Source organism: Coregonus clupeaformis, chromosome 33 (assembly GCF_020615455.1).
Source record: "Coregonus clupeaformis isolate EN_2021a chromosome 33, ASM2061545v1, whole genome shotgun sequence".
NCBI classification, from domain to species: domain Eukaryota; kingdom Metazoa; phylum Chordata; class Actinopteri; order Salmoniformes; family Salmonidae; genus Coregonus; species Coregonus clupeaformis.
In genome coordinates this window covers 25,749,243-25,776,264 of record NC_059224.1, presented here as the reverse complement: position 1 = coordinate 25,776,264, position 27,022 = coordinate 25,749,243, and the positions used below count along the sequence as shown (strand labels likewise).

The 27,022-nt window shown below is 45.9% G+C and overlaps 1 protein-coding gene across 1 annotated transcript in view; it reads left to right on the top strand.

Annotated features, from left to right (window-relative positions):
* LOC121548908 (tubulinyl-Tyr carboxypeptidase 2-like) overlaps nucleotides 1–27,022 on the top strand; it is a 48,853-nt gene that overhangs the window by 20,450 nt on the left and 1,381 nt on the right. The window lies entirely within an intron of this gene.

Below are 27,022 nucleotides of genomic sequence, written 5' to 3'. Positions count from 1 at the left end.
TCTGACAGCACAGCAGTATTATGACAGCCTGCTGAGCAGAGGGAGGGAGGAAGAAGTTCTGCTGACATCTGAAAGCCCCAGTCAGCCCAGAGGAGTGTCTCTTATGGAAGGGAAGTGTCCACTCCTATTATCAATCACCAGCACAGTGGGAGGATTCAGGATGGAGGATCCTGCCCTGACAGAGAGGCTGCTGGGATACGTGGAGTGTAGAAGATGTTGCCCATCCCACCCCCTAACCACTGATACAGAGTCAGATCTTGTATTATCCTCTATTGGTTAAGGTTATGAATGGGGCTAGGGTAATCTGATCCTAGATCTTTGGTGAAGGGCAACTTCTACCTCAAGCCTGTGCAGAAGGCATCCTGGGATTTATGCATGGACTCTCATAATTTATACATGGACTCTACCATAATTCCTCTGGGCTATGCTTAAGTCTGCTGTTGACTGAGTTTGTCACACAGAGACACAGACAGAGGAACAGGACTGGAAGTGTTGTCAAGCTAGAGTGGTTCTGACAAGATAGAGGCTGGAAGGGAGACTCATCCACTCTCACTGATACTTTATTTTAAACCAAACTAGATTTGAAATTGTTGATACAAATAAACTGTCACGAACGTTGAGAGACGGGTCGGACCAAGGTGCAGCGTGAAAAGCATACATATTTATTAACTAAATAAACATTCAACAAAACAAGAAACAACGTAACCTGAAATCCAAAGGGCTTTACACATACCAGCCTAACAGGAACAAGATCCCACAATACACAGTAGGCAATGGGCTACCTAAGTATGATCCCCAATCAGAGACAAAGAGCGACAGCTGCCTCTGATTGGGAATCATACCCGGCCAGACATAGAAATAGAATAACTAGAACCTAAACATAGAATATATAACAGATTCCACACCCTGACTCAACAAACAAGAGTTCTATAGGTCAGAGCGTGACAGTACCCCCCAAAGGTGCGGACTCCGGCCGTACAAACCTGACATAACGGGAGGGTCCGGGTGGCTTCCCGCTTCGGTGGCGGCTCCGGACGTGACGTCTTTTCCCTTGCTGCCTGGACCGGTCTGGACCTCAACACGGAGCTTCCCCTCTCAGTCCTCCCACGATGCACCGATCCCTGTCTGGACCCTGGTGTGGGAGACCCCGAACCTGGAGAGGGGCTGACATCTGGACCCGGAGTAGAGCCGCTGACCGGAGCTGAACTGGATCCCGGTGGAGCGGACTGCTCTGGCTCCGGAGTGGAGCAACCGGCCAGAGCTGGATCAGGCACCGGTGGAGCGGATTGCTCTGGCTCCGGAGTGGAACCGCTGACCGGAGCTAGACTGGGCACACGCACCACTGGTTTGGTGCGAGGAGCAGGTACGGGCCGTACTGGGCTGGATGCACGCACCACTGGTTTGGTGCGAGGAGCAGGTACGGGCCGTACCGGGCTGGATGCACGCACCACTGCTTTGGTGCGAGGAGCAGGTACGGGCCGTACCGGACTGGATACACGCACCACTGGTTTGGTGCGGGGAGCAGGCACGTGCCGTGCCGGACTGGAGACATGCACCACTGGTTTGGTGCAGGGAGCAGGCACGGGCCGTACCGGACTGGGAGCACGCACCACTGGCTTGGTGCGAGGAGCAGGCACGGGCCGTGCCGGACTGGGAGCACGCACCACTGGCTTGGTGCGAGAAGCAGGCACGAGGCATACCAGACTGGAAACCGGCACTGGAGGTCTACGACTGTACCAGTCCTTTACTCTCCGCGCCCAATCCTCCTCCAGTGAGGACTCCTCCGGGAGCCCCACCGGGTGCAGTGGTCGGGGCTCTTCTCTCTCGATCCCCGACCACCCCTTTAGCCCCCCAACATTTTTTTCTTGGGGCTGCCTCTCGGGCTTCCTCCTCGGCTGGCGGTGTCGCCGTTGCTTCTCTCCTGCCTGGGTTTCCTCCTTCGCCCAGGGTCCTCTATTGGCTACTCTCTCCTTCTCCACCCTCCATATGCTTGGCCAGATCCTCTCTTATCTCCCCCCAAGTCCATGATCTCTGCTCCTCCACCTATGTCCAGGGTGTCTGCTGCTCCTGGGCACGCTGCTTGGTCCGTTCTTGGTGGGATCTTCTGTCACTAACGTTGAGAGACGGGTCGGACCAAGGTGCAGCGTGAAAAGCGTACATGTTTATTAACTAAATAAACATTCAACAAAAGTCCAAAGGGCTATACACATACCAGCCTAACAGGAACAAGATCCCACAATACACAGTAGGCAATGGGCTACCTAAGTATGATCCCCAATCAGAGACAAAGAGCGACAGCTGCCTCTGATTGGGAATCATACCCGGCCAGACATAGAAATAGAATAACTAGAACCTAAACATAGAATATATAACATAGATTCCACACCCTGACTCAACAAACAAGAGTTCTATAGGTCAGGGCGTGACATAAACACACACAAACACACACACACGCACTCTAGTGGTGCCCGGGTCAGCTGTTTGTTCACCCGCACCCACCCACAATTGCTAATAACCCATCCGCAACCGCCCGACTATATGTGCACCCGACCCTAACCCGCAAATATAGAAAATGTGCTGTAGGCTACAGTCAGAGAGAGCGGAATGATTTTTTGACAGGGGGTGCAGGATTTTTTGCCTAATTTAGATATGTTTCTGCTTATAATTTCTGACATGTTGGTAGGCTATTTGTTAGTCAACTTGTCTATAATTAGATACAGCCAGCTTCTCTTCAGTCATTATATGTTGCCCTAGAAGACTAAATAAACCCTTGCTCACCAGATTGTCATAAATTATAGAATGAATGCTTCAATCTAGTTGACATCGGTAAAGTTTTCTCTCTCCTCTCTGCTTCTTTCGTGGAGCAAAGAGGTTTAGAGACCGGGGTGAAAATGCAATAACAACAAAATGTATGGGAAGGTTTCCAAATGAGATCAGTTTGACCGGTTGTAAGGAAATAGAAAGCTGTGAAAACGACCCAACATGTTTCTGATAAGATTTCAGTTTGGCTTGGATGCATATTTTATGTGGTTGAAATACTATCAGCTTTAATGATGCTGATAAAGATAGCACCTCTACAGACAGGCCTCTAATTTTTTTCGCCACAGAGCAAATTTCAGGTCTGCTGAGCACAAACTTGAACGTTGTGAAAATTCTGTGCCACTTCCAGCACACGTTTACCATGAACACTGAGGCTGTACCCACTTTAATATACAGTTTCAGACAGTGGTCAAGTAGGCTACTGTGGCTATTTAATCATAATGTAGGCCTACCAGAGTGGCAATGGATAAAATGCATCCCATAACATTTTAACATGGAAATAGCTGTTCTATAATTCAGCCTACAGTAGAAGCCAATGTGTGGTGTTCAATGTAGGCCTACACTCCATTAGACTTTTGAAAAAAACATGCAGTGCTTGACATTAACCTGTTTTTCCACATGTCCTTCAAGGAGGTGACTGAAAATGTTGTTGTGTTGTTTGATTCAAGAAACCACTTTACAAAATAAAATGCATTATTATTCCCATACCGTTATTACAGAGAATCAGACAAATTATGCTACCCTCTGTATAAGAATACAGTTGTATTCCAGCCACTAGGGGGTAGTCCATTGGAAATGTAGAAGAAAGGTTTAAGTGAACTGGGGGAGAGGAAGAAAAAACTATTTTAAAAAACTGCTGTTACATCATGCTGACATTATTAAAATTCAAGTAAACAGTACCTTTCGTGTTGGAGTTTATATTATAAGCTCAAAGAAAGGGTAACATCTGCCTATTGGCTACTTAGCTTATTCATGCCTGTTTCAAAATACAACACTGCCCCTTTAAGACAAAAAAAAGCTCTTTACCCGACTCACTTTTCAAAGGTGTCTAGAAATGTACACGTTTTGTGCTCTTGTAGGAAGCAATCACTCCCCCATTGCTGACTGCAAATTATCTATAACTGGGCTAATAACTCATTAACTAGCAAAGGCTATGAACAAATGTGCACAGGTGACTACATGCAGCTCTCGATTTGATCTCAAACAAGCGCATCTACTTATGACCGCTCATGCTGTAAACACAGTCCAGTTCAAAGTGAATTACACAGATCCATAAATGGCAATGGTCTATTTGCATATAGGCCTACTGCAGCTCTGATTGGTTATGCCACACCAGTCTGTGTAGAGTACGGGCTGAGTTGTGATTGTCAATGCAATAGAATCCTACTCCGATGCGTTCTACCTACAACAAAATCTCTTGCATAGTTAGTTTTGCATACTAAGTGTTGCGTAGTTCGTTTTGTTTCGGTATGTTGCATTGAAAGTGGCTGATATTGCGTTGATTCGATCACAATTCCCACAGTAAAGGGAAAAGTTGGTAGTGTTAACTAATGCGGAAAAGTAGAAAGTTGAGTGAAGTTCAATCTCGTGCTTCTCTGCGCTGGCTGATATTTCTTCTGCACGGCAGTCCCTGGGGAGCTTAGAGGGAACATTGCTAGCGTACTACATACCCAAATTCAACAGACATGCATCGCATTAATCAGCCTGATAATAGCTCATTTCCAATTCTATACATTTGTCTAAACTCTGAATAGAATAGAAATTGAGTTATAGGCCTACTCAGGCTGGTTATAGGCAAACTATCACATTCGACCTATAACACAGCCTATAGCCCATCTATCCTTTTTAAAAAGGACTGAAGAAAGAAACAGATAATTTGGTTCCATTTCAACATATTTATTAGTGAAACCAAAGTGCTGTCACATATATACATTAAATCAAATAGCCTAGTAGACACACCAAAACTTTTCAAATGTTCAGATCAAAAGGCTATTGCACACGAAAACGTGGACAGTCGGGCATCACAAAATCAGAACCGCTTGACAGCAACATGATAAACTAAAGCACTGATCATTGGGAATGAGATCAGAATGACTGCTAAGGCTTGATACATAAATGTAATAATTTAATAGGTAGCCTAACCTACAAAAGTAAAACAATCCATATGTTCAAATCAAAAGGCCTGATTAACATGACATCAATAACGCAGCCACATCCCGAGTTCCCGGTGCCGACACTTTCAGAAATCAAAAGATGGTTTAATATTTAGTTTAAAAGCTCTGACAAAGGCCAAGAGAACAAGAAACACTTTTCTATGAGAAAACAGAAATCCACTTTGGGTAAAATATATATATTTTAAACATATGTTTTCAAAGATGTAGCCTACGATGCAATACTCGTGATAATTTTAAGGAGAACAAAAACTACTGAGCCTACATTTGAACACCACCGCAGAAGCTTCGCTATTTGGCATCTTCACAATTAAGTAGCCTAGTTTGGTTGTTTGGCTAGGGCCTATCACTCGCAGCCACCTATTCCAATGCTTTTGGAAAAGTGTGCATCGAATTCTAAGTATAACATCCTGGCATTTAAACTCATTTAAAATTCACACACTATAAAACATTCTATTTTCGCATACTGAGAATGTGTCATGCGCGATTGCGTTGTTTCCCACTATTCGTTGATTTCGGCAGCGCATCCCCATATAAAATTGAGCAGCTGTTGTCAAAGCCGAAATAAGTATGGCATCCGGGCATTAAAATGTCGCATGCTATTAAACTTTATTTTTTCCCATACTCAAACGGCCTACTATTTAGGACGCAAGTATGGATATTCAGACACGGCCACTGTCCCTAACTGCGCATTCACATTCTCTCCACTCCTGTTCCCGAGTCAAAATGTACATTCGGTGTATCATTTTACTGCAAGAAATGCTTAATTCTGCAGAAGTTATTATTTAGATTATGTGAGAGGTTATAGACCTGCAGTCAGAGTTCAGATTTCAGTTTCTATTTAACCCCTCTATACTATGAAATAAAGATAAATTATATAAAGAATGATACTAATTGTCACGGTTTACTAAGCCAGAACCCAGAAGCAGACCAGGACAAGGTACGTTGAGACAAAGATGAGTGTTTATTTAATAGATTCCCGAGTGAGGTTGAATAATCCAGGGAACAGAGCGGGTGGCGTGGATGGGTTGTTGAGGGTGCAGTGGTTGGTCCGGTAATGGCTCGGCAGCCGCCGACCATCAGGCAGAGGTTGGGAGAAGGTTCCGGGTGAGAGACTGTAGATAGAAACAAACGGAGGTAAGTACACGGCAAGCCAACAAGGTGCAAAACAACAAAACTAACACTAGTAGCTCAGAGGCTGATACGCTGACAAACATACTGTTCATGGCTAACGATCCGGCAGGAACTGGATGTTAGGCCAGAGCCTAAGAAGGGTGATGATCAGGACCAGGTGTGCAGATTGCTGATGGGATGCAGGTGCGGAAATCAAGAGCGCTCCCCGGAGCGTTCCCGAACCCTCGGGAAACTGGAGATCACGAACAGAAACACTAGTCACCAGACAGGACCCGACTCAGACTGCCGGGATCGTTACAGTACCCCCCTCCGACGAACGCCACCGGGCGGACTCCCCGGAGCGCCAGGATGGAGGCGGTAGAAGTCACTGATGAGGTCCGCATCTAGGACCTGTCGCCGCGGAATCCAACTCCTCTCTTCAGGGCCATACCCCTCCCAGTCCACGAGATACTGGAAACCCCGGCCCCGCCGTCTGGAATCCATGATGCGACGCACCGTGTAGGCAGGACCACCTCCGATCATCCGAGGAGGAGGGGGCGGAGGCGGAGGAGGCAACAGAGGACTGAGGAAGACAGGCTTGAGGCAGGAGACATGAAAGGTGGGATGGACTCTGAGCGTCCTCGGTAGTTTGAGTCGAACTGCCACTGGATTGATCACCTTCTCCACCACAAACGGACCAATGAACTTCGGTAACAACTTCCTAGACTCAGTCCGTAACGGAAGATCCCGTGTGGCCAACCAAACCCTATCTCCGATGGTATAGGTGGGAGCGGTGATCCGGCGACGATTCGCCTGGAGCTGATACCGGTCCGAACCTCTAAGGAGTGCCTTTCTGGCCCGATGCCAGGTCCGGTGGCAACGACGAATATGGGCCTGAACAGAAGGCACTGAGAGCTCCTTCTCCTGAGAAGGGAACAGGGGAGGTTGGTAGCCATACAGGCACTGGAAGGGAGACATCCCAGTGGCAGATGTAGGGGAGAGTATTGTGGGCATACTCAACCCAAGGCAACTGAGAGACCCAGGAGGTGGGGTTGGAAGAGACCAGACAGCGTAGCGTGGATTCCATCTTCTGGTTGGCTCTCTCCGCCTGACCATTGGATTGGGGGTGAAAACCAGATGTGAGACTGACTGTAGCTCCAATGGCCAAACAGAAGGACTTCCAGACAGCAGAGGTAAACTGAGGGCCACGGTCGGAAACGATATCACTGGGCAAACCGTGGACCCTGAAAACCTCCCCTAACCAGGATCTCGGACGTCTCCGAGGCAGAGGGAAGCTTGGCAATAGGCACAAAGTGGGCGAACTTGCTGAATCTGTCCACGATAGTCAGAACGACCGTGTTCCCCTCAGAAGCGGGCAACCCAGTGACGAAGTCCAGGGCCAGATGCGACCATGGTCGCCGGGGAATAGGAAGGGGGGTGAAGTAGTCCAGAGCTGGACCGATTGGTACTCTTATTCTGCGCACACACTGGACAGGCAGCAACAAAACCCCGAGTATCCTCGGCCATGGCAGGCCACCAAAAACGTCTGCGAAGAAACGCCATTGTCCGAGCCACGCCAGGGTGACAAGCCATCTTGCTGGCGTGAGACCATTTGAGGACAGCAGGACGAACCGACTCAGGCACAAACAACCGACCGGGTGGACCGTTACCGGGACCGGGCTGAGTCCGAAGGGCCGCCAGCACCTCCTCCTCAATCTTCCACATAACTGCTCCCACGACGCAGTTCCGGGGGAGAATAGTCTCGGTCTTGGACCCACTCTCCTCCGTCTTGGAGAACATCCGGGACAAGGCGTCCGCCTTGCCGTTCTTAGATCCAGGTCGGAACGTCAGGGAAAACTTGAATCGTCCGAAAAACAACGCCCACCTGGCCTGACGGGAGTTGGAGACGTTTAGCCGATTGCACGTAAGCAAGATTCTTGTGGTCAGTCCAGACAGTAAACGGTTGCTCCGCCCCCTCCAACCAGTGGCGCCACTCCTCCAAGGCAAGTTTCACCGCGAGAAGCTCCCGGTTACCCACATCGTAATTCCTCTCCGCAGGCGAAAGGCGACGAGAGTAGTAGGCGCAGGGATGGAGTTTACTGTCCGTGGAGCATCGCTGCGACAGGATGGCGCCAACTCCCCACATCAGACGCGCCCACTTCAACGACGAACTGACGGGCCGTGTCCGGTTGAGAGAGAATCGGTGCGTTGGTGAATCGCCTCTTCAAATCCAGAAACGCTCGATCCGCCTCCGGATTCCACTTGAAGGTCCTGATACTGGAAGTCAAGGCAGTTAACGGAGCGGCCACACGGCTGTAATCCCGGATGAATCTGCGGTAGAAATTCGCAAACCCCAAAAATCTCTGGAGCTGCAATCTCGTACCGGGCTGGGCCCATTCCAGAACCGCTCTAACCTTCTCCTGGTCCATCCTAATCTCTCCCCTGGAGATGATGTACCCGAGAAAGGATGTTGTGTGGGCGTGAAACTCGCACTTCTCGGCCTTCACGAACAGGCGATTCTCCAACAATCGCTGCAGAACCTGCCGGACATGCTGGACGTGGTCGGAAGGTTCCTTCGAGAAGATCAGAATGTCATCCAGGTAAACAAACACAAAGAGACCGATCATATCTCTCAGGACGTCGTTCACCATACTCTGGAATACCGCTGGAGCATTGGTCAGTCCAAACGGCATCACCTGATACTCGAAGTGACCCATCGGTGTATTGAAACCCGTCAACCACTCGTCCCCCTCTCTGATCCGGACCATGTGATACGCATTGCGTAGGTCTAGCTTGGTGAATACCGTAGCACCCTGTAAGGAGTCGAAGGCAGAACTCATCAAGGGCAGGGGATACTTGTTCTTGACCGTGATGGCATTCAACCCCCGATAATCAATACACGGTCGAAGAGAGCCATCCCTCTTACCCACAAAGAAGAATCCTGCCCCCAGGGGGTGATGACGAGGACGAACGAGACCAGCCGCTAGGGACTCCTTGATGTAGGTCTCCAACGCCTCACGTTCAGGTCGGGAGATACTGTATAACCTTCCCTTGGGGTAGACAGCTCCCGGGAACAGGTTGATGGCACAATCATATGGTCGGTGGGGAGGGAGTGACAGAGCCTTCTGCTTACTGAAAACTTCCCCAAATCGTGATATGTCTCGGGAACCAGGGACAAATCTGGGGGTTTAGCCTCAATCACCTGACTGGGAACCGAGTGGGGGCAGGCAGTCTTGAGACAGTTAGCATGACAATCAAGGCTCCAACTCGTTACCTTGCCCGTCACCCAATCGAACGTGGGATTGTGTTCCTTCAGCCAGGGGTATCCAAGGACCAGAGGAACATGGGAAGACGGCAGAATGAAGAATGAAATCATCTCAGAATGATTCCCCGACAACCGCATCTTAACCGGTTCAGTCCTCATCGTGATACGTGCCAGACTACTGCCGTTCAGAGTGGTCGCCTTCAATGGCTTCCGGCAATTGCTCCTTGGAAAGCCCCAGCTGTTCCACCAACTCGGCATCAAGAAAGCTTCCATCGGCACCTGAATCGATAAAAGCGTTAATCGCTAAGCTTTGATTCCTGTTCACAAGGGTAGCCGGGAAACGGGGTCTGACAGAGGTACTGAGAGGTTGAAACTGGCTCGCTAAAAGTCCTCCCAACTTTAGCGAGCCGGGCAGTTTGACGACCGCCGGGAACAAGTGGAGATGTAATGTCCCGAGCGACCACAGTAGAGGCAGCAGTTGGTCTTACGTCTATGTTGACGCTCCTCCTTGGTTAACCCGTGCCGCCCCACTTGCATGGGTTCAGAAGCGGGAGAGAGGTCCTCTCCACTAATCCTTTGTGGTGGAGAATGATCGACGTGTTCTGGTCCACCACCCGACCCGACTGGGAACTGAGAAGCTGATCGATTGGACAACCCCCATTGCTTCTCCCTCCTTCGCTCTCGGACTCGATTATCCACCCGAATAGACAAGGCTACCAAGCTGTCCAGGTCACTAGGCTCCGGATAGGAGATCAACTCATCCTTGAGCTGCTCCGACAGACCCTGGTAAAAGGCCGCTTGCAGAGACTCCTCGTTCCACCCACTCTCCACAGCCAACGTCTTGAACTCGATCACGAAGTCGGCCACGCTGCGAGTTCCTTGGTGAAGAGAAAACAGGCGCCTAGCTGCGTCCCTCCCTCGGACGGAATGGTCGAAGAGCTTCCTCATCTCGGCCGTGAACCCCTGGTATGAAGCCATGCAGGGATCCTGTCGTTCCCAAACGGCTGAAGCCCACTCCAGCGCTCGCCCACGCAGCAACTCAATCACAAAGGCTATCCTAGCCTTGTCTGTGGCATAAGAGTAGGGCTGTAGATCGAACACTAATCCACACTGCATAAGGAAGGAACGGCATCTTCCCAGCTCCCCCTCATATTTATCCGGCGTCGGAACCTTGGGCTCACGGAGGGACACAACTTCAGAAGCGGCAGGCGAGATGGGTGAAACCGGTAGTGGATCCTCCACCGGACACTTGCGTTGGTTCTGGACCTCCGTCAGACCGGTAGAAAGGTTCCGAACTGACAACGCGATCTCCTGTAGTACCGTGCTATGATGGCCCAACATCTTCTCCTGCTGGGTAATGGCATGGCGAACAGAGTCCAGGTCCGCTGGGTTCATTACTGGCCGGATCGTTCTGTCACGGTTTACTAAGCCAGAACCCAGAAGCAGACCAGGACAAGGTACGTTGAGACAAAGATGAGTGTTTATTTAATAGATTCCCGAGTGAGGTTGAATAATCCAGGGAACAGAGCGGGTGGCGTGGATGGGTTGTTGAGGGTGCAGTGGTTGGTCCGGTAATGGCTCGGCAGCCGCCGACCATCAGGCAGAGGTTGGGGAGAAGGTTCCGGGTGAGAGACTGTAGATAGAAACAAACGGAGGTAAGTACACGGCAAGCCAACAAGGTGCAAAACAACAAAACTAACACTAGTAGCTCAGAGGCTGATACGCTGACAAACATACTGTTCATGGCTAACGATCCGGCAGGAACTGGATGTTAGGCCAGAGCCTAAGAAGGGTGATGATCAGGACCAGGTGTGCAGATTGCTGATGGGATGCAGGTGCGGAAATCAAGAGCGCTCCCCGGAGCGTTCCCGAACCCTCGGGAAACTGGAGATCACGAACAGAAACACTAGTCACCAGACAGGACCCGACTCAGACTGCCGGGATCGTTACACTAATAAGCTTTGGAGCACCTTAAATGGGCAAAAAGGCAAACTCATTAATTTAATCAGATGGGTAATTCATCACCAAACCCACGGATATTGCCAACTACTTTAATGATTTTTTCATTGCCAAGCTTAGCAAACTTAGGCATGACATGCCAGCAACAAATGCCGACCGTACACATCAAAGTATAACTGACCAAATTATGAAAGCCAAGCATTGTAATTTTGAATTCCGTAAAGTGAGTGTAGAAGGGGTGAAAACAGTATTGTTGTCTATCAACAATGACAAGCCACCTGGGTCTGACAACTTGGATGGAAAATTACTGAGGATAATAGCGGACGATATTGCCAATCCTATTTGCCATATCTTCAATCTTCAATCCTACAAGAAAATGTGTGCCCTCCGGCCTGGAGGGAAGCAAAAGTCATTCCGCTACCCAAGAATAGTAAAGTCCCATTTACTGTCTCAAATAGCCAACCAATCAGCATGTTACCAACCCTTTTGGAGAAAATGGTGTTTGACCAGATACAATGCTATTTTACAGTAAACAAATTGACAACAGACTTTCAGCACGCTTATAGGGAAGGGCATTCAACATGCACAGCACTTCAAATGACTGATGATTGGCTGAGAGAAATTGATGATAAAAAGATTGTGGGAGCTATTTTGTTTGACTTCAGTGCGGCTTTTGATATTATCGATCATAGTCTACTGCTGGAAAAACGTATGTGTTATGGCTTTACACCCCCTGTTATATTGTGGATAAGTTACCTGTCAAACAGAACACAGAGGGTGTTTTTTAATGGAAGCCTCTCCAACATAATCCAGGTAGAATCAGACATTCCTCAGGGCAGCTGTCTAGGCCCCTTACTTTTTTCAATCTTTACTAATGACCTGCCACTGGCTTTGAGTAAGTTGAAGTCGGAAGTTTACAAACACTTAGGTTGGAGTCATTAAAACTCATTTTTCAACCTCTCCACAAATGTATTGTTAACAAACTATAGTTTGGGCAAGTTGGTTAGGACATCTACTTTGTGCATGACACAAGCAATTTTTCCAACAATTGTTTACAAACAGATTATTTCACTTATAATTCACTGTATCACAATTCCAGTGGGTCAGAAGTTTACATACACTAAGTTGTCTGTGCCTTTAAACAGCTTGTAAAATTCCAGAAAATGATGTCATGGCTTTAGAAGCTTCTGATAGGGTAATTTACATCATTTGAGTCAATTGGAGGTGTACCTGTGGATGTATTTCAAGGCCTACCTTCAAACTTAGTGCCTCTTTGCTTGACATCATGGGAAAATGAAAAGAAATCAGCCAAGACCTCAGAAAAAAATGGTAGACCTCCACAAGTCTGGTTCATCCTTGGGAGCAATTTCCAAACGCCTGAAGGTACCACGTTCATCTGTACAAACAATAGTATGCAAGTATAAACACCATGGGACCACGCAGCCGTCATACCGCTCAGGAAGGAGATGCGTTCTGTCTCCTAGAGATGAACGTACTTTGGTGCGAAAAGTGCAAATCAATCCCAGAACAACAGCAAAGGACCCTGTGAAGATGCTGGAGGAAACAGGTACAAAAGTATCTATATCCATAGTAAAACAAGTCCTATATCGACATAACCTGAAAAGCCGCTCAGCAAGAAAGAAGCCACTGCTCCAAAACCGCCAAATAAAAGCCAGACTACGGTTTGCAACTGCACATGGGGACAAAGATCATACTTTTTGGAGAAATGTCCTCTGGTCTAATGAAACAAAAATAGAACTGTTTGGCCATAATGACCATTGTTATGTTTGGAGGAAAAAGGGGCAGGCTTGCAATCCGAAGAACACCATCCCAACCGTGAAGAACGGGGGTGGCAGCATCATGCTGTGGTGGTGCTTTGCAGCAGGAGGGACTGGTGCAATTCACAAAATAGATGGCATCACAAGGAAGGAAAATTATTTTACATTACATTTACGTAATTTAGCAGACGCTCTTATCCAGAGCGACTTACAAATTGGATATATTATGTGGATATATTGAAGCAACATCTCAAGTCATCAGTCAGGAAGTTAAAGCTTGGTCGCAAATGGGTCTTCCAAATGGACAATGATCCCAACTTCCAAAGTTGTGGCAAAATGGCTTAAGGACAACAAAGTCAAGGTATTGGAGTTGCCATCACAAAGCCCTGACCTCAATCCTATAGAAAATGTGTGGGCAGAACTGAAAAAGCATGTGCGAGCAAGGAGGCCTACAAACCTGATTCAGTTACACCAGTTCTGTCAGGAGGAATGGGCCAAAATTCACCCAACCTATTGTGGGAAGCTTGTGGAAGGCTACCCGAAAAGTTTCACCCAAGTTAAACAATTTAATGGCAGTGTTACCAAATACTAATTGAGTGTATGTAAACTTCTGACCCACTGGGAATGTGATGAAATAAATAAAAGCTGAAATAAATCATTCTCTCTACTATTATTCTGACATTTCACATTCTTAAAATAAAGTGGTGATCCTAATTGACCTAAGACAGGGAGTTTTTACTAGGATTAAATGTCAGGAATTGTGAAAAACTGAGTTTAAATGTATTTGGCTAACGTGTATGTAAACTTCCGACTTCAACTGTATATGTATGCGGATGACTCAACACTATACACGTCAGCTACTACAGTGAATAAAATCACTGCAACACTAACAAAGAGCTGCAGGCAGTTTCAGAATGGGTGGCAAGAAATAAGTTAGTCCTGAATATTTCAAAAACTAAAAGCATTGTATTTGGGACAAATCATTCACTAAACCCTAAACCTCAACTAAATAATGTAATCAATAATGTGGAAATTGAGCAAGTTGAGGTGACTAAACTGCTTGGGGTAACCCTGGATTGTAAACTGTCATGGTCAAAACATGTTGATGCAACAGTAGCTAAGATGGGGAGAAGTCTGTCCATAATAAAGCACTGCACAGCTCGGACACCCATGCATACCCCACAAGACATGCCACCAGAGGTCTCTTCACAATCCTTATGTCCAGAAGTGCACAGTACTACATAGAGCCATGACTACACGGAACCCTATTCTACATCAGGTAACTGATGCAAGCAGTAGAATCAGATTTATAAAACAGATAAAAATACACCTTATGGAACAGCGGGGTCTGTGAAGAGACACACACACATGCTAACACACGCACTCTGCACACACGTACACATGGATTTTGTATTGTAGATACTGTATGTGGTAGTAGAGTGTAATCCATGGAGTGGTCCTTTGGAGGAAGGATTGTTGGCGTATAGTTGAGAGATAATTAATCGAGGTTGGCATATGTATGACATTCTGGCCTTACCTAGGCCTCCTTTTGAGGCTCTGTGATGTTTCATCTGTGGATGCTAGGGCAAGGATTGGTGTCATGGGAAGCTTTACCTCTTGCTCTGTAATATGAGTAGTATTTTAATTTCAATAAAACGTTTTTTACATTAATTTATGAATATTGACAAATATAAATTGAATATTGAAAATATACCATTTTTGATTTGGCACATTTTTCAATATATTGTTGAACATAATATACTCTAGTCTACGGGCATATCAAAATTCCAGAGTGGGTTCTCTGCTAGTTTTCAAGTTATGTCCCATTTTATTCAGAGAAATTGTCATAGTAGGCAATGTAGCCAATCACAGCCCTTCTTTTACTTGTATCATTGCACATCCTGCAAATCACCAGCAGGAGCGACCATTTTGAATCCATTTTCACATTCACTCTGTTGGTAACGCTTACAAATTGGATTATAACGCTAAAAGTAGCAGAGGCCCCGGTCTGGAACTTTGATATGCCCGTAGAGTGTATTGTGTTCAATAATATATTGAAAAATAAACGGCAGTCATTTATTGAAGTCTACAAGGTCCATTGTTTGTCTGAGAACAACGTAAGAGTGCTGTATCGATAGCTATGATTCTAATCTATCATTGCATAATAATCACTGCTCTATCAGACATAACATTTTCCTAATCCAGGCACTTGTCATCTCCCGTCTGGATTTCTGCAACTCGCTGTTGGCTGGGCTCCCTGCCTGTGCCATTAAACCCCTACAACTCATCCAGAATGCTGCAGCTCGTCTGGTGTTCAACCTTCCCAAGTTCTCTCACGTCACACCACTCCTCCGCACACTCCACTGGCTTCCAGTTGAAGCCCGCATCTGCTACAAGACCATGGTGCTTGCCTACGGAGCTGTGAGGGGAACGGCACCTCCTTACCTTCAGGCTCTGATCAGTCCCTACACCCAAACGAGGGCATTGCGTTCATCCACCTCTGGCCTGCTGGCCCCGCTACCTCTGCGGAAGCACAGTTCCCGCTCAGCCCAGTCAAAACTGTTCGCTGCTCTGGCACCCCAATGGTGGAACAAGCTCCCTCACGACGCCATGACAGCGGAGTCACTGACCACCTTCCGGAGACACTGGATACCTGGAATAGGATAACGTAATCCTTCTACCCTCCCCCTCCCCCAATCCCCCCCCCAAAATAAATAAATATATATTGTAAAGTATTGTAAAGTGGTTGTCCCACTGGCTATCATAAGGTGAATGCACCAATTTGTAAGTCGCTCTGGATAAGAGCGTCTGCTAAATGACAAAAATTTAAATGTAAATGTAGAGTAGTGGCCTGAGGGCACATACTTAATGTTTTTTGAAAAGTGTTATGAAATGTAATGTCATGTAATATTTGGACCCCAGGAAGAGTAGCTGCTGCCATGGGGATCCTTAATAAATACAAATACAAACCGTTCCATTGACGTGCCATAGGCCTATTTGCCATTGGCCGATCACGTGGACTGGGATATGTTCCGGATTGCCTCTGAGAATAGTATTGACGTATACACTGACTCGGTGACTGAGTTCATCGGGAAGTGCATTGAGGATGTTGTTCCCACTGTGACTTATCCAAACCAAAACTGTGGATAGATGGTAGTATTCGTGCAAAACTGAAAGCGCGAACCACCTAATTTAACCACGGCAAGGTGACTGGGAACATGGACGTGTACAAACAGACCAGCTATGACCTCCGTAACGTTATCAAACAGGCAAAACGTCAGTACAGAAACAAAGTGGAGTCGCAATTCAACGGCTCAGATACGAGACGTATGTGGCAGGGACTCCAAACAATCACAGACTATAAAGGGAAAGCCAAACACGTTGCGGACACCGACGCCTTGCTCCCGGACAAGCTAAACACCCTCTTCTGCTGCTTAGAGGAAAACACAGCGCCGCCACAGTGCCGCCACATCGTTCTCCGTGGCTGACGTGAGAAAGACATTTAAGTGTGTTAACCCTCACAAGGAATCCCAAGCCTGGAGTGTTTACGGACATATTTAATTTCTCCATATCCCAGTCTGTTGTCCACACTTGTTCCTGTACCCAAGAAAGCGAAGGTAACTGAACTAAATGACTATCACCCTGTAGCACTCACTTCTGTCATCATGAAGTGCTTTGAGAGGCTAGTTAAGGATCATATCACTTCCACCATACCCGACACCCTAGACCTACTACAATTTACATACCGCCCCAACAGATCCACGGATGATGCAATCGCCATCGCACTGCACACTGCCCTATCCCATCTGGACAAGAGGAATACCTATGTAAGAATGCTGTTCAATGACTACAGCTCAGCATTCAACACCATAGTGCCCTCCGGGTCTGAACCCCGCCCTGTGCAAATGGGTCCTGGACTTCCTGACCGGGCCACCCCAGGTGGTGAAGGTAAGCAACAACACCTCCGCTACACTGATCCTCAACACAGGGGCCCCACAAGGGTGCATGCTCAGCCCCCTCCTGTATTCTCTGTTCACCCATGACTGCGTGGCCACGCATATCTCCAACTCAATCATCAAGTTTGCAGACGACACAACAGTTGTAGGCCTGATTACCAACAATGACGAGACAGCCTACAGGGAGGAGGAGAGGACCCTGGCAGAGTGGTGCCGGGAAAATAACCTCTTCCTCAACAAAACGAAGGAGCCAATTGTAGACTTCAGAAGAGAGCAGAGAGAGCACGCCCCCATCCACATCTATGGGGCCGCAGTGGAGAGGGTGAAAATCTTCAAGTTCCCCGGCATGCACATCACTGACAACCTGAAATGGTCCATCCACACAGACAGTGTGGTGAAGAAGGCGCAACAGCGCCTCTTCAACCTCAGGAGGCTGAAGAAATTCAGCTTGGCCCCCAAGACGAACTTCTACAGATGCACCATTGAGAGCACTGCTCTCAATGGTGCATCTGGTACGGCAATTGCGCCGTCCGTAACCACAGGTCCGTAACCACAGTCACTTTTACTAGCTGGCTACCACCCGGTACTCTAACCCTGCACCTTAGAGACTGCTGCCCTATTTACATAGTCATTGAACACTGGTCACTTTAATAATGTTTACATACTGTTTTACCCACTTCAAATGTATATACTGTTTTCTAGTCAAGGCTCATCCTATAAAACTACTGCTGTACACACCCTTTCTGTCCATAATGTCTACACACACCATCATATACATATGTATTTATATTCTGGACTCTGACAATGCTCATTCTAATATTTCTATATTTCTTGATTCCTTTCTTAATTTTTGGGGGGGATTTGCGTGTATTGTTTTGTATTGTTAGGGATCACTGCACTGTTGGAGCTAGGAACATAAGCATTTCGCTACACCCGCGATAACAGCTGCAAAATATGTGTACGCGACCAATACAATTTTATGTTATTTGATTTATTTTAAGTCCCCGTCTAGTGACTGTCAAATTTGTATAGCGCCTCACAATCATCATACATAACATAGGCACTGCTATCATCCTCTTCTACCACTTCACCAACTCTTTCCCAAACATTACTTTTCTGGCCCTCCCTTCTCTTTATTTTCAACTCTCCATTTCGCAGCTTTTCTCTTATTGAATTAAACTCCGATATTGTCCATTTTGCCTCAGTGGATTGACGTTAACTTTTTCTGCCCGTTCCCAAAAGCATTTGGCGATTGGCGTGTAGGCTATTTGGCTCTCGTAAAGTTAGGCCCTAAAGCTGCTTACGCACTAATGTCAGATAGCCTAAACACAATGAAAGAAAAACCTAAATGTAGCCTATAGATATAAATTGTACAAGAATGATACCTTAAAAAAATCCATAAATGTATTGTTTTCTCTTTATTCAACCCGCCTGCCCCGCGGATATAACCGCAGAGACTGCGGGTTATGACTCAACCCACGCATCTCTAATGCACTCACACACACACACACACACACACACACACACACGCATGCACACACAAACACCACAGTGCCCTGTTGCTGTCTGGTAAGATGAGAGCCTTCTTACTCATCCTCCTGGCCTGGTTTGGTGTCCTCTCAGCTGGCAGAGGGCAGGCTGAGGCTGAGGCTGTAATAGGATCTGGGGCTGGCTCAGGGTGCAGCAGCTACAACATTACTCAGCCCAGCTCAGACTGACTAGATACGTTTTTTAAAGTCATAGCTCAGCTCAGCAATCCAAAGCCTAATGATGATGTAACCCAAGCCTCTGCTGGAATGGCCAAAGGGGAATGACCAGGGGATTTCTGTCATACCTGGGTTATGTTTGTGTGTGTTGTGATTTGACATTGGGGGTGAAACCTCTTTGACATCTGGTGTGTGTGTGTCTGTGCGCGTGTGTGTGTGTGCGTGTGTGTGTGTGCATTTATACACTACGGATTTGGAAAGCGAAGATACAACTTTTCATTTGGCTCTAATCTCCAGCATTTTGGATTTGAGATTAAATGTTTCATATGAGGCGACAGTACAGAATGTCACCTTTTATTTGAGGGTATTTTAATGATTTGCTTTACCCTTTAGAAATGAAATAAATGTATGTATCTAGTCCCCATTTGAAGGTATCATAAGTATTTGGACAAATTCACTTGTGTGTATTAAAGTAGTCAAATGTTTAGTATTTGGTCCCATATTCTTAGCACGCAATGATTACAATTAATGTGGATGCTACCATGATTATAACGACACAGGATGAGACCCAGATGCAGACACAGGAGGCAGATGGTTTGAGTCTCTGATATTTATTAAAAGACAAGGGGCAGGCAAGAGGCAGGTCGAGGACAGGCAGAAGTTTGTAAACCAGGTCAGAGTCAGATAGGTACAGGACGGCAGGCAGGCTCGAGGTCAGGGCAGGCTGAATGGTATGGCAGGCGGGCTCAGGGTCAGGGCAGGCAGAAATGGTTGGAACTGGGAGGACTAGAAAACAGGGACTTGAAAAACAGGAGCACGGAAAAAACGCTGGTAGGCTTGACGAGACAAGACGAACTGGCAACAGACAAACAGAAAACACTGGTATAAATACACTGGGGATAATGGGGACAAATGGGAGACACCTGCTGGGGGGTGGAGACAAGCACAAGACAGGTGAAACAGATCAGGATGTGACAATGATTAGGGGTAATTATGAATGAATTGTGACTAATGATGAGTGAGAAAGTTACAGAGGCATAAATATCATACCCCCCAAAATGCTAACCTCTCCTGTTATTGGTAATGGTGAGAGGGTAGCATGCCTTAGGGGTCTGTAACTTTCTCACTCATCATTATTCACGATTCATTCATGATTATCCGTAATCATGGTAGCATCCACATTAATATAGACGTGTTCAGAAACATATTCTATTATTATTTATATTTACAGTAAAAGTACATTCTGTACTGGATCCTCATAAAAAGCATTTGATCTCAAATCCAAAATGCTGGATTATATAGCCAAATTAATAGTTTTAGCTTCACTTTCCAAATAAATATGTAGGGGAGTGTGTGGGTATGCAATTCTGAATGTGAGTTTCTTCATGTGCGTAATCCCCACTTGAAGTGGCTTGACAATAGCCCCCTACACCATAGTAATTGAGACTAATGAAGTACATTATCTTTCCTGACAGACCAAAGGAGTGGGAAGAGGCTCTTCTAAGTGAACAACAGTGACATTTAAAGAGGGCCTGCAGGCTGAGATCTACAGTGCCATGAAAAGTATTTGCCCTCTTTCTGATTTTCTCTATTTTTGCATATTTTTTATACTAAATGTTATCAGATCTTCAATCATAACCTAATATTAGATAAAGGTAACCTGAGTTTACAAATAACAAAAAAAGTTATACTACTTTTATTTAGTTAATTAACAAAGTTATGCAACACCCAACACTCAATAACTGGTTGTGCCACCTTTAGCTGCAATGACTGCAATCAAATGCTTCCCGTAGTTGTTGATCAGTTTCTCACATCGCTGTGGAGGAATTTTGGCCCACTCTTGCATGCAGAACTGCTTTAACTCAGCGACATTTGTGGGTTTTCAAGCATGAACTGCTCATTTCAAGTCCTGCCACAACATCTCAATTGGGATTAGGTCTGGACTTTGACTAGTTCATTCTAGATTTTTTGCTTTTTAACCATTTTCATGTAGACTTGATTGTGTGTTTTGGATCATTGTCTTGCTGCATGACCTAGCTGCGCTTCAGCTTCAGGTCACAGACGGATGGCCTGACATTCTCCTGTAGAATTCTCTGATACGGAGCAGAATTCATGGTTCCTTCTATTATGGCAAGTCGTCCAGGTCCTGAGGCTGCAAAGCATCATGCTTGACCGTTGGTATGAGGTTCTAACTGTGGAATGCAGTGTTTGGTTTTCACCAGACATAATGGACCTATCTCGTCCAAATAGTTGACTGAAGTTTGCCAAAAAGCACCTGGAAGCACCTGTATGATCATCAAGACTCTTGGAAGAATGTTCTATGGACAGATGAGACCTGGACGACTTGCCTTAATAGAAGGAACCATTAATTCTGTATCAGATAATTCTACAGGAGAATATTACATTTACATTTACATTTTAGTCATTTAGCAGACGCTCTTATCCAGAGCGACTTACAGTTAGTGAATATATATTTTTTTATACTGGCCCCCCGTGGGAATCGAACCCACAACCCTGGCGTTGCAAACGCCATGCTCTATCAACTATCAATATCAGGCCATCCGTCGTGAGCTGAAGCTGAAGCGCAGCTGGGTCATGCAGCAAGACAATGATCCAAAACACACAATCAAGTCTACATGAAAATGGCTAAAAAGCAACACATTTGAAGTTTTGGAATTGCCTAGTCAAAATCCAGACCTAATCACAATTGAGATGTTGTGGCAGGACTTGAAACGAGCAGTTCATGCTTGAAAACCCATAAATGTTAAAGCAGTTCTGCATGCAAGAGTGGGCCAAAATTCCTCCACAGCGACATGAGAGATTGATCAACAACTACAGAAAGCGTTTGGTTGGAGCCATTGCAGCTAAAGGTGGCACAACCAGTTATTGAGTGTAAGGGGGCAATTACTTTTTCACACAGGGGCATTGGGTGTTGCATAACTTTGTTTATTAAATAAATTAAATAAGTATGTGATTGTTGTGTTATTTGTCCACTCAGGTTCCCTTGATCTAATATTAGGTTTTGGTTGAAGATCTGATAACATTCAGTATCAAAAATATGCAAAAGTAGAGAAAATTTGAAAGGGGGCAAATACTTTTTCACAGCACTGTATGTGTTCAGCACCACCTTCCAATCTGATGGGATTTATTTTGAACCTGTTCTTAGACACCCACCTCTCTGCCTGTCGCCTCCTGTAAGATTTTAGTTATTGAGGAAGAGTCTTGTCCAACCCCTTATACGTCCTCCGTGTCACGTGTCAAATTTCTTTACTGAAAAACACAGGATTTCACGTGGAAAAATCATATAATTTCACCTGAAATTTCACTTGAAATCATGTGTTTTTGGAACACTTCACATGTTCACGTGAAATTCATGTGTTCTTTTCCGTAATGGCCTACAGATCTCTGTAAGCCTGCTAATGCTCTCTCTCCATCCATTGCCTGCTCATCGAGCAAAGCCGCCTCAGAGATTTGTAGATATTGGGTTTGTTTAATGGCGCGAATGCGTGCTGCCAAATAACATTGATTGGCGAAGACAGGAGTTTTATCCCCACAGTGATTTATGAACATATTAAATCTAATTGGTTAAATGCAGAATGATAGCTAGACTTGAGAGCTTAATGTATCCCTGAATAGCTTGGAAAATCACGTCTGTTGTGGATGAATGGTTCAGTAGATACCCATAGATGTGTTGGCAGTGCCATTAAAAAGACTGAATGCGGAGGTAATGCACTTCAGGCAGTTATCCAGAACTCTGCTCAGCAGTGGGCTTCAGCACAGCATGATCATTGTCATTAACACTCAAATGTGAAGCTGAGATAAAGTCTGACATTAATTTCACTTTATAGACAAAGTCTTTGCAGCAGATGCACTTTAGAGACAGAGATGAAATAGTCATAACCCACTGGGCACATACTCGTTTCCACGTAATTTTAATGAAATTACATTGAACCAACATGGAATAGACATTGAATTGGTGCCCAGTGGGAAGTGTCACACTGGAGATGAAGGTGTATGAGGGGGTATGAATTTTGAATATTATAAATATTGTATTCCTCTATGGGATCTTCCTCTCAGGTAGGGAAGAGCAGTCAGACAGGCTGACAGACCCCCAGGCCAACTCTCTGCTCTACCACTCTTCTGGATGTGTCACTTTCATCTGGCTTTATCATAGGAGACAGTCACATCGCTACTAAACAATTAGAGGTTTGCTCTCCAAGAAACCTTCTAGACCCGCCCAGTTTCCCAATATCAAATGCAAGGTTATATTTAAGCAATAAGGCCTGAGGGGGTGTGGTTATATGGCCAATATACCACAACTAAGGGCTGTTCCCCCAGGCGCCTTATTACTATTATAAACTGGTTACCAACGTAATTACATAAATGTTTTGTCATAGCCATGGTATACGGTCTGATATACCACGGCTGTCAGACAATCAGCATTTAGGGCTCAAACCACCCAGTTTATAATACTGGAATATGTTACTGCTTGGAAGGAAACCACCTGTTTTCTGGAAAAGTGAAATATTCAATGAAGTTGTTGAGACAAGGAAAGTCAGAGAGGGTCAGACCCGGTGCTTTAGACAAAATTGTCATTGTCATTCCTGTTCGTATCTCCACTGTCTTTCCTCTTTAGCTGTACATTGTAGAGGCAGCCTGTACTACAGCTCGGCTGGCTGTTGTCTATTCTGTAATGGGCTGGGAAGGGCTGGCTGCTGGATGTTAACTGCCATGTTTGTCGTGCTGCTCTGAGCTTCTGGCCTGTCAGAATACATTCTCCTCCTCAGAGCTCGGAGTCTAGGCCCGCAGCCTCTCCTCTTCTCAGCCTGCCAGCCTAGGGCCCAGACATGGAGTCTCAGACACCACAGAGCCCTCTTGGTCACTGGCCTCCCATGTCCTGTGAGTCCCCAAACCACCACAGACCACCTCCTCTACCCTCTGTACCCTCACTTCTGGGCAGTCATCCAAGTTCAGACATGTGGCATAGTCTGCTAACAGTCCTCTGCCTACTAGGACCTCTGTCCTTGTGTTTCCCCTCCACACCCCCTGCCTACTCTCCTCAATACTGGTCAACCCAGACAAGTAACCTCAGCCAGAGTGTCCCATAGCCAATGTGGCCCCCTGTGGCCACTGAGTTCCCTAACCAGAAAAGGTCACTGCAATCACCCCTGCTGCTTTTTGCTTTGGCATCAGTGAGCATAGATTTGCCTCTCCTCACTTTGCCCAAAACCAGAGTTATCATTGTTCAACAAAGCTCTTTGTTCTACGTTGTGTAATCAGCTTTGAAACCCATGCAGTGACATGTTGGACTGTGATCCCTGCAGGGGATCATCACAGTTGTAATTGTTTTGATCAGCACTAAAACATAAAAACCTACCCTCAAGTAATTTGTCCTCTCCCTGAGGACTTAGTGAAATCTGCAGGCTTTATTCTGATGAATGGTCAGCATAGTGGTGATTCTTTGTGTTGAGGAATGGTGATAATTCCGAGGCTTGTGGTGAAAGATGAGCTTTTAACAAGGGCTGCTGGGAAGCCTTAATGTGAGAATGGTGTGGCTCAGAGAGAGTTGACGCCTGTCTTACTGACTGATCGACTGACTAGGTGCTTTGGGTGTTGAAAGCCTGGCCTCTAAGTGCACCCCCTCTCCCTGGAAGACAGATTGCTATTGATCGGAGCAGCAGGGAAGAAAGTTGTGGTGCTGTCCAGGGTACTAAAGAAGTAGTCTCCGATACTCTCATATACACATATGCACACAAACATGCACACGCACACACAACTTGCATTGATGGACTGGTTTGAGATTGTGATGAGTGCTTATTCTCACTATTTCTGGCGGAGGGAGCTGGGGAGATGGGGATCGATGGATGGGAGAGACTGAGCAGCAGGGTTGGGGTCAATTTCAATTATTTATCAAACATTGAATGCAGGGTTTGTTTTAAGTCATTTCAACTTGTATTTCTTTTTTTCCAGGATAGCTAGGCTGTTTAAACAGTGACATGAACAGCCTGAAAGCTTGAGATCTAATTGGAAGTTGTGGAATTGTTGGGGATAATATTGAATTGGGAATTTAATTCTGGGAATTTACCTAACATTGGAATTTAGAATAATTGAATTAAAGACTGATCTGGAATTTGAATTTAATTAAATGGAATTTACAGGGAGAGAGAATTGAATTTGTGGAATAACCCCAACCCTGCTGAGCAGGAAATATACTCTGGGGGATGGAATGAGACTGAGACTCTTTTCTCTGTGTATATCAAGGATGTCGCTCTTGCTGCTGGTGACTCTCAGATCCACCTCTACGCAGACGACACCATTTTGTATACATCTGGCCCTTCATTGGACACTGTGTTAACAAACCTCCAAACGAGCTTCAATGCCATACAACACTCCTTCCGTAGCCTCCAACTGCTCTTAAACACTAGTAAAACTAAATGCATGCTCTTCAATCGAACGCTGCTGGCACCCGCCCACCCGAGTAGAATCACTACTCTCGACGGGTCTGACCTAGAGTATGTGGACAACTACAAATACCTAGGTGTCTGGTTAGATTGTTAACTCTCCTTCCAGACTCATATTAAGCATCTCCAATCCAAAGTTAAATCTAGAATCGGCTTCCTATTTCGCAACAAAGCCTCCTTCACTCATGGTGCCAAACATGCTCTCGTAAAACTGACTATCCTACCGATCCTTGACTTCGGCGATGTCATTTACAAAATAGCCTCCAACACTCTACTCAGCAAATTGGATGTAGTCTATCACAGTGCCATCCGTTTTGTCACCAAAGCCCCATATACTACCCACCACTGTGACCTGTACGCACTTGTTGGCTGGTCCTCACTACATATTCGTCGCCAAACCCACTGGCTCCAGGCCATCTATAAATCACTGCTCGGCAAATCTCCACCTTATCTTAGCTCATTGGTCACCATAGCAACACCCACCCGTAGTTTGCGCTCCAGCAGGTATATCTCACTGGTCATCCCCAAAGCCAACAACTCCTTTGGCCGCCATTCCTTCCAGTTCTCTGCTGCCAATGACTGGAACGAACTGCAAAAATCTCTGAAGCTGGAGACTCTTATCTCCCTCACTAACTTTAAGCATCAGTTGTCAGAGCACCTTACCGATCACTGCACCTGTACACAGCCCTTCTGAAATTAGCCCACTCAACTACCTCATCCCCATATTGTTATTTATTTTGCTCATTTGCACCCCAGTATCTATATTTGCACATCATCTCTTGCAGATCTATCATTCCAGTGTTAATACTAATTGTAATTATTTTGCACTATGGCCTATTTATTGCCTTACCTCCATAACTTGCTACATTTGCACACACTGTATATATATTTTCTGTGGTATTTTTGACTTTATGTTTTGTTTTACCCCATATGTAACTCTGTGTTGTTGTTTTTATCGCACTGCTTTGCTTTATCTTGGACAGGTCGCAATTGTAAATGAGAACTTGTTCTCAACTGGCTTACCTGGTTAAATAAAGGTGAAATAAAATAAAAATAAATAAAAAATGGAGCATGAGAAAACACAGACAGGAGGAGTGCCTTCAGGGCTTCGAGCCAAGCAGAATATTGAAAACAGACAACATTAGAGGAGAAATAGGAAACCTTTGTTACTATGGAGAGAGCTTATTTATGAACGTCTAACCCATAAGCCTCTTTTTAGTCTTCTCTTTGGGCTGAAATTTATTTTTGTCATTGTCAGAGGGAAGGTGCTGTGTGTGTGTGTTGATATTTTGGGTCTGAGAACCCTAGTTTGGTTGAATAGTGTGTGTGTGTGTGTGTGTGTGTGTGTGTGTGTGTGTTTGTGATAGCAGTGCCAGTGTTGTGTGTTAGAGCTCTGCAGGGTTGAGCTGACGGGACGGCACCATCACAGCGCAGGATTATAAAGTGATGACTGACTGTCTCACTGACTGTCCTGCTGCTACTTCACACTTCACTCTCTCTCTTTCTCTCACTCTCTACTCCCTTTCTGTCTGCCCCCTACCTCTCTCTCACTCTCTACTCCCTTTCTGTCTGCCCCCTACCTCTCTCTCTCTTTCTCTCACGCTTCCTCTATTTCCCTCTGAGTTCCCTGACTTCCCTGACAAACTAAATGTGTGTGTTTGTTTTACAGCACAAACCCAATACCTATTCTGGTATCACTCACTCTTACTCTCTGAGCTCAACAATGGGGCACCAGATGCTTCTGACGGTGTGCGTGCATGTGTGTCAGAAAATGCTGCGTCTCTGCTCTCCTC